Source organism: Chrysemys picta, chromosome 5, assembly GCF_011386835.1.
Source record: "Chrysemys picta bellii isolate R12L10 chromosome 5, ASM1138683v2, whole genome shotgun sequence".
Taxonomy (NCBI): Eukaryota; Metazoa; Chordata; order Testudines; family Emydidae; genus Chrysemys; species Chrysemys picta.
In genome coordinates, this window is record NC_088795.1 from 18,995 (window position 1) to 28,518 (window position 9,524).

A 9,524-nucleotide genomic window follows, 5' to 3' on the forward strand; every position below is an offset into this window, starting at 1 on the left:
AATTTGCTTTGCGTTAATCACATGAATTAACTGTGATTAATTGACAGTCCTACTGCTAAATTAAAGAGCCCTTCTGTATCAGAAATCTCCACAAGTAGGTACTTTTAGACCTGATCAGATCACTGCTTAACCTTCACTTTGATAAGCTAAATTCTGAACTTCTGAAGTTCTAGTCCCATACTCATTATTTAACACGAGGGCCCCTAAACACCCTAGGCACACGTTGCTGCACGCATAGTCCAAAGAAGTGTGCTGTGCACCAAACCGGGAGCACCACAAAGCTGCCCCTGTGTGTACTGCAGTGTAGGCAACACAGAAGTTGAACTTGGGACAGCCAGAGTAGCCCACAGAAAGAGGGAGTTGCCAAAGATACAGCAATCCTGCTGTCATTTACACTGGGTGTATATCTGGGGTGACTCCACTGAAGTCAGTGAGGTGCCTTGAGAATTACGTCAGTGTAACTGAGAGCAGATTTTAGACCAACATGTCCAGGAGATGGAATCCAGCCAACACATAGAACGGAAGTGCAAGGAGAGCATAAATGAAGGCTGTCACAGCCAGCTGTTAAGTATTTTGTGTTGTGTGAGCACACATTGTTACTATGGCAACAGTGGACTGCTGGGGTGGGGGGGCCCGGTGCTTATAAAGGGAAGCTGATAGGACTGTCAGGCGGGAAAATCTCTGATGCGACAGAACAATACTGGCCTTCAGACATGATAATGAAAGGGGCTGGATGTCCAGAACAAGCACAATGGTGTCCTCTTGCCACACTGTGCATAGAGTGTGTGTTGGCAGAGAGTGGGAAGGGGAACGGGGCATCCGGCACAACCCATCAGCCACTCCTCTGTGGGGAAGGTACATATTGAGTCTAGCATGGGGCATGGCTTCTCTTTCCAAGACAGCTATTGTTAACCTCCCCCCTATGGTTATGGGTATTGGTCACTATATCTCCCACAGCAGTTGGAGGCTAGTCCGTGCTGTTACATAAAGTCTGCTAGGTGAGAGCTTTGCCACTTGTCCCAGCTAAACTATTCCTGTCCCAAATCCTTCCTGCTTCACCATGTGCTGTGTTAGTAGAGTCAGCATGTGACTTAACCAGTCATGCACCTTTTCAGTGGATTCTGTATATGTTCTCTTTGAGGTTCCCTGCCAAAACATGGCCATAATGTGCTCTCTCGATTCCTCCAGTTGCTACCTGTGCATTGGTTATGTGCACTGTTCTGGTGGGATGGCTGAAAGTAGGTTACACAAACCAGTGGCTGATTATTGTTCTGAAACTTTTCTTCTTGTATATCGGCTTTTTTTCTGTTTGTTTGTTTTGTTTATTTGGGGAGTTTTTTTGCACACAGGTAGATGATCGGGAGAAGGTAGGGGGTTGGTTGGCAGCAGGTGAGATGAGAGAGAGGTCTCCACATCACAGTCAAGAAATAATTGAGTTTCCTCCCTGTTCATTTTTATATTCTCCCTCTACAGTTCAGTGGTTCTCTTTTCTCATGCTACAGCACTGGTGCTGAATGCTAATAAAGACATGTTAGGCTAATGCCAGGAAATCATTTTAATATACTATATCTGAGCATGAAATATTTAACCTACTCTGGTACTTATTTCAGGTACCTAATCAGTCAAACTAACATATTACCATAAGGTATTTTTCCAGGAACTTATGGATACTTAAAAAGCCATCGTTCCAATATATAGTATAACTAGAGGGGTGGCATAGTCATTAAAATTTGGGATCAAGAATGCTTTGCATATACAAAAACTTTATTTGAACCTTCTAATTTATGAACAAGACGACATATTCTTATCTACCAGTAGATGGCACTCCTTATATTAACTATCTACTGCGACTGGTTAAAAACCTTGTCAAAACTTTTGTTTTGTTTGTTAAGGAAAAATGGCTTTTTTTTTCCACTGAAGATAGTCATTTCATTTGAAAATTTTCTGTTTTTCAACAATTATTTTTCATTTGGGAATACTGAAAAAATGACAATTTTAACCAAAAACTTGAAATGTTTGAGTGTTAGAAAGGAAATATGGGATTTCACTTTTTGATCAAACTCTAGAAAAGTTTCTTTCCAGTTTTTTCCCCAGAAAATATCATTTTGACCACCTTTTATCTACACAGGCACACACATCTCCTTTATGCAGCACTCAACCCCATATCAATAATCAAAAACCTCAGATATCTAATACGCCAAGTCCCTTGAATAACAGATTCAATTGCCAACAGAGCTGACTCAGTTTTGATCTTTCTGAGGGACTGTAGATAAATTGAAAACCATGCAGTTTTCTCTATATGGGCCTTTCCTATTAAACCTTAAATGTGATTCTGTTCTGAAAAATTATGATGTAAAAATGGCACCTTCTTACTCAACAGACCACATGCATGTGTGTATTCCGAGGCATATCCACTCACTTTAGTGCTAAAAATAAGGGTTTATGTTTTCCGCTTTGTACTTCTGTTAGCTTTACAGAGGCAAAAAGGCTAAGAGGGAGCGAACTGGATTTCATTCTTTTTGTACAACATCATGGTGATTCTTCTCTAAATTCTAATCATTCCAGCATTGCCAAGCCCAAGCCCTGAAAAATCATGAGTCAGGCCCCCCAAATTATGCAGCTCTTTTTAATTGCCTTCTAGTTTTTCAACCTTTTGAGTGCACTTAGTTTACATTTCAGCCTTTTTTCGTCCCCAGGAGAGCTAGAAATTTACTTATAATTACATGATTCCAGGAGCTGGGGGTTCCAAAAAAAAAAAAAAAAATAACAAAAATATCACAAGACTTGTGATCACAAGCTTTGCGACCAGGGGCTGCTAACAGGGAGTTTCACAAGGGAGTTCTCCAGGTGAAGGAGGAGCAATACAGCACCCTTTTGGGGTAAGTGACTGTCTGTAGTGTGTGTTTGTTTGTGTTTGAGGGTTACTTGCTGTGTGCTGAGCTTGTGTTTGTCAGTCTGTTTGTTTTGGTTGTTTGAAGGACCGTGTGCTGTGGCTGGCAGTTGGAAGGTTTGAAAGCTAGAAGCCTCTGGTAAGTGGCTGAGCCTTCATCAGTGGGCGGGGCATTCATACAGGCCAGGGCTTTATAAAGCAGCGCACAAGCGACCAGGGAGCTTTGCGACCAGGGGCTGCTAACAGGGAGTTTCACAAGGGAGTTTGGAAGGGGAGCAGGAAGGGGGCGAGGGTCCCTTGCCAGTTCCATCTGTTTTCTCTTGATTCCCCTTAATACCTATAAAGCAACTACATTCATAACTTTTTGCTTAAACAACCCTTTCAGCTGACAGGGGGCTGCAGACGGGAGTTTGACAGAGGGAGGCTTACGATGGTTAGGAAGACCCGCAACACCTGTGCCAGCACTGCTACTGTCTCCTCCACCTGTGCCTGTAGCCAGACAGAGTGCCTAAGCATGGATGCTTCTACTCAGATCCTGGTGTGGTTTTGCAAAGACTGTAACTTGCAATTTCCACTTACTGATATCCAGGCTGGAGGGACCATCCAATGTGAGAGGTGCCTGCTGGTGGAATCTCTCAGGCAGCAGTTGGGAGAGCTACAGGAGGAGGTGGCTAGGTTGAGGAGCATCTGTATCCACGAGCAATTCCTCGACAGTGTCCATGTGGAGACAGCTGAGGTAGCTGTCCCAGTACACAGGACTGCTGATACACCACTGGTGGAGGAGGAGATGGCTCAGGGTGGACACTGGCAGCTGGTTACTTCTGGCAGCAGGCAGTGCTCCACCCTTGCTCCGAACCCTCCTGCCGTGGTTATAGGTAACCGTTATGCTCTTCTCGATACAGGAAAGAAGGAATCACTCCCTACAGTAAAGGAGGAGAAGCCTCGTACCCCTAAGGCTGGAAAGTCTGCTGCCACCACTGCAAATAGGAAACATAGGGTAGTGGTGGTCGGAGACTCTCTGCTGAGGGGGACGGAGGCGCCCATCTGTCGCCCTGACATTTCATCTCGGGAGGTATGCTGCCTGCCGGGGGCCCGTATCCGAGACGTTACGGAGGCATTGTCGAGGATTATCCAGCCCTCTGACTACTACCCCATGCTACTCATCCATGTGGGCACAAATGATACTGCGCGGTGTGACACTGAGCGGATCAAGAGTGACTACAGGGCTCTGGGAGTACGGGTGAAGGAGTTTGGAGCGCAGGTGGTATTCTCTTCAATTCTTCCTGTCAAAGGTAGGGGCCCGGGCAGAGACAGATGCATCATGGAGGTGAATGCCTGGCTGCGAAGATGGTGTCGCCAGGAGGGCTTTGGCTTCCTAGACCACGGGATGCTATTTGAGGAAGGACTGCTAGGCAGAGATGGCGTTCACCTTTCGAGGAGAGGAAAGACCCTGTTCGGACACAGACTGGCTAACCTAGTGAGGAGGGCTTTAAACTAGGTTCGATGGGGACAGGTGAGCAAAGCCCACAGGTAAGTGGGGAACATGGAGACCGGGGAGATGGGTCGGAAACAAGAGGGAGTGTGGGCTATACTGGCAGAGAGAAAGGAGAGTCAGGACAAAACTGGGAGGAAAGATCAAACCAGTATCTTAGATGCCTATATACAAATGCGAGAAGTATGGGGAATAAGCAGGAAGAACTGGAAGTGCTAATAAATAAATACAACTATGACATTGTTGGCATCACTGAAACTTGGTGGGATAATACACATGATTGGAATGTTGGTGTGGATGGGTACAGCTTGCTCAGGAAGGATAGACAGGGGAAAAAGGGAGGAGGTGTTGCCTTATATATTAAAAATGTACACACTTGGACTGAGGTAGAGATGGACATAGGAGACGGAAGTGTTGAGAGTCTCTGGGTTAGGCTTAAAGGGGCAAAAAACAAGGGAGATGTCATGCTAGGAGTCTACTACAGGCCACCTAACCAGGTGGAAGAGGTGGATGAGGCTTTTTTCAAGCAACTAACAAAATCATCCAAAGCCCAAGATTTGGTGGTGATGGGGGACTTCAACTATCCGGATATATGTTGGGAAAATAACACAGCGGGGCACAGACTATCCAACAAATTCTTGGACTGCATTGGAGACAACTTTTTATTTCAGAAGGTTGAAAAAGCTACTAGGGGGGAAGCTGTTCTAGACTTGATTTTAACAAATAGGGAGGAACTCGTTGAGAATGTGAAAGTAGAAGGCAGCCTGGGTGAAAGTGATCATGAAATCATAGAGTTTGCAATTCTAACGAAGGGTAGAAGGGAGAACAGCAAAATAGAGACAATGGATTTCAGGAAGGCAGATTTTGGGAAGCTCAGAGAGCTGATAGGTAAGGTCCCATGGGAATCAAGACTGAGGGGAAAAACAACTGAGGAGAGTTGGCAGTTTTTCAAAGGGACACTATTAAGGGCCCAAAAGCAAGCTATTCCGCTGGTTAGGAAAGATAGAAAATGTGGCAAAAGACCACCTTGGCTTAACCACGAGATCTTGCACGATCTAAAAAATAAAAAGGAGTCATATAAAAAATGGAAGCTAGGACAGATTACAAAGGATGAATATAGGCAAACAACACAGGAATGCAGGGGCAAGATTAGAAAGGCAAAGGCACAAAATGAGCTCAAACTAGCTACGGGAATAAAAGGAAACAAGAAGACTTTTTATCAATACATTAGAAGCAAGAGGAAGACCAAAGACAGGGTAGGCCCACTGCTTAGTGAAGAGGGAGAAACAGTAACAGGAAACTTGGAAATGGCAGAGATGCTTAATGACTTCTTTGTTTCGGTCTTCACCGAGAAGTCTGAAGCAATGCCTAACATAGTGAATGCTAATGGGAAGGGGGTAGGTTTATCAGATAAAATAAAAAAAGAACAAGTTAAAAATCACTTAGAAAAGTTAGATGCCTGCAAGTCACCCGGGCCTGATGAAATGCATCCTAGAATACTCAAGGAGCTAATAGAGGAGGTATCTGAGCCTCTAGCTATTATCTTTGGAAAGTCATGGGAGACGGGAGAGATTCCAGAAGACTGGAAAAGGGCAAATATAGTGCCCATCTATAAAAAGGGAAATAAAAACAACCCAGGTAACTACAGACCAGTTAGTTTAACTTCTGTGCCAGGGAAGATAATGGAGCAAGTAATTAAGGAAATCATCTGCAAACACTTGGAAGGTGGTAAGGTGATAGGGAACAGCCAGCATGGATTTGTGAAGAACAAATCATGTCAAACCAATCTGATAGCTTTCTTTGATAGAATAACGAGCCTTGTGGATAAGGGTGAAGCGGTGGATGTGGTATACCTAGACTTTAGTAAGGCATTTGATACGGTCTCGCATGATATTCTTATCGATAAACTAGGCAAATACAAATTAGATGGGGCTACTATAAGGTGGGTGCATAACTGGCTGGATAACCGTACTCAGAGAGTTGTTATTAATGGTTCCCAATCCTGCTGGAAAGGCGTAACGAGTGGGGTTCCGCAGGGGTCTGTTTTGGGACCGGCTCTGTTCAATATCTTCATCAACGACTTAGATATTGGCATAGAAAGTACGCTTATTAAGTTTGCGGATGATACCAAACTGGGAGGGATTGCAACTACTTTGGAGGACAGGGTCATAATTCAAAATGATCTGGACAAATTGGAGAAATGGTCTGAGTTAAACAGGATGAAGTTTAACAAAGACAAATGCAAAGTGCTCCACTTAGGAAGGAAAAATCAATTTCACACCTACAGAATGGGAAAAGACTGTCTAGGAAGGAGTACGGCAGAAAGGGATCTAGGGGTTATAGTGGACCACAAGCTAAATATGAGTCAACAGTGTGATGCTGTTGCAAAAAAAGCAAACATGATTCTGGGATGCATTAACAGGTGTGTTGTGAGCAAGACACGAGAAGTCATTCTTCCGCTCTACTCTGCTCTGGTTAGGCCTCAACTGGAGTATTGTGTCCAGTTCTGGGCGCCGCATTTTAAAAAAGATGTGGAGAAATTGGAAAGGGTCCAAAGAAGAGCAACAAGAATGATTAAAGGTCTTGAGAACATGACCTATGAAGGAAGGCTGAAAGAACTGGGTTTGTTTAGTTTGGAGAAGAGAAGACTGAGAGGGGACATGATAGCAGTTTTCAGGTATCTAAAAGGGTGTCATGAGGAGGAGGGAGAGAACTTGTTCACCTTAGCCTCTAAGGATAGAACCAGAAACAATGGGTTTAAACTGCAGCAAGGGAGGTCTAGGTTGGACATTAGGAAAAAGTTCCTAACTGTCAGGGTGGTTAAACACTGGAACAAATTGCCTAGGGAGGTTGTGGAATCTCCGTCTCTGGAGATATTTAAGAGTAGGTTAGATAAATGTCTATCAGGGACGGTCTAGACAGTATTTGGTCCTGCCATGCGGGCAGGGGACTGGACTCGATGACCTCTCGAGGTCCCTTCCAGTCCTATAATCTATGATTCTATGATAACATTGTAAGAGTTAGCAACACTGCATGCATATCTGTGCAACCCCCGTGAAGCCAATGGGAATGCACAGATATCACTGTGTCCTAGATTCTTCCAAAGCTTTAGGGAATTGTGCTGCTGTATGATTGAAATATGACCATTTAGATCAGTGATATTGCCACTGTTAGACAATTGCAACCAATCTTTTACAAAGCCTGTTAGGTAAGGTGGCAATGGAAAAGTTATGCTTTGGTGAGTATGATTATCCTGTTTATATGCATGTATTGTTCTTGTATCTGAAGTTATGAATATTGGCTTTATACATGTATCACCGTGGTGTTTGTTCCTGGGGTAACACCCACAAAGTAGTTTACATCCTGTCTAGCCAGCACATTGTGAATGGACTTTTCAAGCTCGATTGGCCATTAAGGGCACTTCACTCTCACAATGGGCCATAAAAGAAACTCATTTCATCTCTTCCTGCTTATGCCTCAGCCCCCAGGGAGCCAGTGGCTGCCCCCTGTGAGTCAGCAAGCCATGTCTGGATATTTGATAGTCTTATGTGACCCTGGACTAAGAATGTGATATTAAGAGTGTAAAAGATTAGTTCCAATAAGTGAGCCATGATCACATGAGGGTCTTGACAGAAAACCCCTTGAAGAACTGGGCTTACAAAAGGGGGTTATCCTTTAAGAAGTAAGCCCCAGTTCCAGAACTAAAGAAACCTGCTAATGACCAGTGATCAGAAAGCAGGGGATCCACCTTCACCTGTCCCAGATGCAATTTCAGCAGAAGCATTAGAATGCACAAGCGGGCAGACAGGCGGCAGTGGGAGCATGGAAAAGAAATGATAGAACTTCGATTAAGGGAGAAACAAGAAATTGCTGAGATGAAAAAAAGCTGCTCACCAAAGATGAATGCTGCAGGTAGAAACGTAGGGGGGGGAGGCACTAACCATTGTGCTCCTAGGCAGTCAGTCCTTCTCCCTAGCAGACCAGGGAGAGACTGCCCCTGCTCTGTTGAGCAGCCCTTTATATATGGCCCCTGATGGGCAACTGCAACAAGCCACCTCCCGATTGGCTCCCTTAGTGAGTCATCCTCTAATTGGAGGGTTCTGTGCAGGCTCCCTCTGGCCTGCTTTAACCCTTCCTCTTCCTGGTGTGGGGCAACCGCCCCACTACAGTCACATATCACTGACGACTGCTCTCAGACCTGGCTGGATGGTGGTCTGAGGGGGTCTGCGCTTCACTAGTAAGGCTACCACCCTTGGCTTAGCAAGCTCTGCACCTGCTAAGAAAAAGAATGGTGCCCCCAATTTTGGTTGGAACCACTAGGTTCTCCTGAAATATATAATCATGTGAACACACAGTCAACTGTTCTCATCTTAATTAAAATCCTGAAATATAGTGTGAAAGTGCCTCTAAATTAATCAGTGCCTTGAGGGATGAGCGTTGTAGTTAGTTATGTCACCTCTAAATGAAGTATTTCCATATTTCTTCTCAGTGGGATTACACTTTGTTCTGTTTATCTGTTGGGCTGACTGAGGAGACAGATTGCTCATTGATCCTCTGGGTGGAAGCTATTTAATGCTTTATACCTTTAAGGCTTTTTAAAAAAAATGCTATTTAAGGAAAAAAATAGAAATGTGACACAAGGACTGCACGTCCCTCTTGCTAAATACAAGAACGCTAGAGGAATATCATGAAGTCTGCTCCTCTATTCTCCCAGCTGGCTTATGAGAGCGCGACGTGAGATTCTAGAAAGAGTGGAATCCTGTCAAGATCACATCTGTTCAAATCACTGGCTTTTTAGTTCCTGTGCAGAATAGGAATGAAGGCTCCCAACTTCGACTGATTCACAGTAGAGTCTATCCTGTTAAAATTTAAGGTAACTCTTTTAGTCAAATGCATTATTTTGATGTGAACTGGATACACAGTTGCCAACTTTCACGTGGTAAATAAGCCTCCGGACTTACACAATAAACCAAAAATCAAGCAAATCCTATTTCAAAACAAGGCCAAAACAAGCCAATCCCTAAGAACCCCAACACTCTCTGTGACTAGGTCCCCCCAGCGTTCAGTCTGGGACTGTGGTAGGCTAGGGAGAAAGACTGGCTGCCTAGGAGCACGTGGCTAGAGCAGTGCTGGGCAGGGTAG

At 44.4% G+C, this 9,524-nt stretch overlaps 1 long non-coding RNA gene across 1 annotated transcript; it reads left to right on the plus strand.

The window, feature by feature from the left end:
• The first annotated feature begins 2,804 nt into the window (after nt 1-2,804).
• Nucleotides 2,805-5,553, plus strand: LOC135983494 (uncharacterized). The gene is made up of 2 exons (XR_010601172.1): nt 2,805-2,879; nt 4,183-5,553. It is a non-coding gene; the product is annotated as an uncharacterized LOC135983494 (long non-coding RNA).
• The last annotated feature ends 3,971 nt before the right edge of the window (nt 5,554-9,524 follow it).